At 34.4% G+C, this 2805-nt stretch overlaps 1 protein-coding gene across 1 annotated transcript in view; it reads right to left on the bottom strand.

The window, feature by feature from the left end:
• LOC118743860 (atrial natriuretic peptide receptor 1) overlaps positions 1-2805 on the bottom strand; it is a 19047-nt gene that overhangs the window by 10168 nt on the left and 6074 nt on the right. The window lies entirely within an intron of this gene.

The following is a 2805-nucleotide window of genomic DNA, read 5'->3' as shown; positions in this document are numbered from 1 at the left end:
AAAATCTGAAATGTGCTAGTCTTCCACGCAAATAACGAAATGTGCTACTCTTCCACGCAAAAGTCTGAAATGTGCTAGTCTTCCACGCAAATAACGAAATGTGCTAGTCTTCCACGCAAAAATCTTAAATGTGCTAGTCTTCCACGCGAGAATCTGAAATGTGCTACTTTTCGACGCGAATAATGAAACGTGCTAGTCTTCCACGGTAATTTGAGATGTGCTACTCTTCGTTGGGAGCGACGATATGAGCTCGCACTGGCAGGAGAAGACTGGGCGTGATTGGGCGTTTTCATATCAGCCGACACGGCACCGACACGACTCCGAAACCGATGTCGACAGGTGCTCTATCACCTATGAGCATTTTCACATTTGCCGATTTGTCGGTATTCGGTCGGCGCCGACAACGACATGTCGATGAGCAACAGGCACTCCACTGGTGTCGGCGTCGGCTTATGTGAAAACGCCCATTGGCGCATTTTTAGATACAAATAGTCGATAGCAAATTCGATAAAAGATATCGATAGCACTTTCGATAAAAAAATCGATATCAATATCGATAGCAAAATCTATTAAAATATCGATAAAAAATATCGATAACAACACCATAACAAAATCGATAAAAATATCTTAATCTTTTTTCCTCTTCATCTTTACCTTTATCGGTATCCGCATCATCTTTTTCTTAATATTTAATTGAAATTCAAGATTTAAAAAAAGGCGTTGAAATGTGTTTTAATCTTTGTATAAAGTTTGACATTTCGAGTTATAGGTTTTTGTTAGATAATGAGCTATACTTTAATAAAAAATTGATAAACATTAAATAAACAGAAGAAAAATTTGTCAAAATGTTGCATTTCTATCATTTTGGCCATAGGTGTATGTGTTTTATAAATAATGGAATGACAATTCCAAGGATTCTCATGACCTCAAGCAGCTATTCATATTTACTTGAACAAAGCTCTGCAGGTATCCATAAGCTCTTTCGATTCATTAAATTAAAAAAATTTTCTTCAATTTAGGGTATCTCTACTCAGTTAGATGAAATCAACCACTTGAATACACATAACCTAACCTAACCTGTCATTTCCATTTAATTTTTGCATAAGTACATATCGTGCCTCAAGTCATCAGCGAATCTGCATTAATACGTTCAATGTTCACCATCCAAACGCATAGTCGTAAACACAGCTGCCACGCTTGCGTTGTATTATAAACCGGAATGAAATACTTCTTAATAGATTTTTAGGCAAATGATCTCATTGCAGTACACACACTCACAGTACACACATACTCGCCTATGTCTAGGTATTTGTTTAAATAAGTGTTGAATTCTTATAAAAGGAAAAACTTGTACATTTCGTTACAACTGGGGCTTGTATAAAGCTGATGTACGCAGTCCTAATGACAAAAAGTTAATTAATTAAAAAATACTTAAGTACTCAGTTGAATTGCTACCTAAAAAGAATTAGTTAATTCCAGCAGACACCAAAGCGTTCGCTCGGTCATTTCAATGACAAGAAAATACAACCTTAAGTATGTTGGCTGTTAGCGTCCACAGGTAGAAGCTGGCGGTTATGACCAAGCACGACTCGCATGCCACTCGGCGTGTGGTCCGGCTGCGAAAACAAGTTTCTTTTCTTTATACATTTCTTTTCATCTCTTCCATCATACGCGCACACTTATACAAATTTGCGTTTTCCCGTTACTTGCTTAAAATGAGCACATAAGTATACATGTACATTGAAAAAAAATTAAAACAGCAAGCTACAGTTTTTTTCCTGGTTCTTTTATTTTCTCATTTTCTTTTGCATCTCTTGGTGGTTGTTGAAAAACAAATTAAAAAATGTCAATGTTAACACAGCTGTAGCAGGTGGCCTTCTAAGTTGGTAACTGCTATTAGATTTGTATTGGTGTTGGCTGACTACTGATGACTGACACTGGCCATGGCAATGACAGCAATTGCCATTAGATTACCACAAATGGTAGTGACCCCCCAGCATGTGCCTGACCACCAATAGCCGCGGGGAATTCGTTGTAGCGGAGTGTGAAAATCAAAGGCGATTAATGAAATCTTCTATAGATTTATTTGTGTACCACGCATGTACATAGAAACAGGCATATGCACATTAGGGTGTACCAGAAATTTTATTTTACGAAATTTGATTACATAAAAAATTTTTCCTTTTGACCTAAACAGCTTATGCGCTTATTAAGTTAAATGACATTAACACCAGTTTTGGTTATTTCTCTTTGTTTATTTAATGTTTTTTATTAAAGTAAATTTTTTTTATAAAAATCTAGCATATTACATAACCAGCACCACATAAATCCACATTTCAAACTTCTTACAAAAATTAAAAAAAATTCAACAAATTTTTACAATTACACCTAAAAATTTTAAACTTTTTATAAAAAAATTTTTGAAAAATTTTAGGTATGCAGTTTTATAGCTCACTAATTAAAACGATAGAAAATCGCGTTAATTTTGAATTTTTTTTTTGCTGGACGTGTTAGGCATTTTCCTCCATTTAAAAGTGATTGTCAAGCATATTTCTTATGGGATAAAATGATCAACACCGTCAGCCAAAAAAAAACAAAATTTTAATCAACGCGATTTCCAAGCTTCATGAAATTTGCACTTTAATATACTAAAATTTCATGGGCTATAAAACTTTGGACCCAAAAATTTTCTAAAACTGTTAAGTAAAAAGTTTAAAATTGTTGGGTGTAATTGTTAAAGTTTGTTTAATTTTTATAAATTGTTTACGGAAGTTGAAATGTGGATTTATTTATATGGCGCTGTTT

The sequence above is a fragment of the Rhagoletis pomonella genome, unplaced genomic scaffold, assembly GCF_013731165.1.
Source record: "Rhagoletis pomonella isolate Grant_MI unplaced genomic scaffold, Rhpom_1.0 Rhpom_scaffold_00007, whole genome shotgun sequence".
Classification (NCBI taxonomy): Eukaryota; Metazoa; Arthropoda; class Insecta; order Diptera; family Tephritidae; genus Rhagoletis; species Rhagoletis pomonella.
The sequence above is the reverse complement of the archived record's forward strand: the minus strand, read 5'-3'. Positions and strand labels throughout refer to the sequence as shown.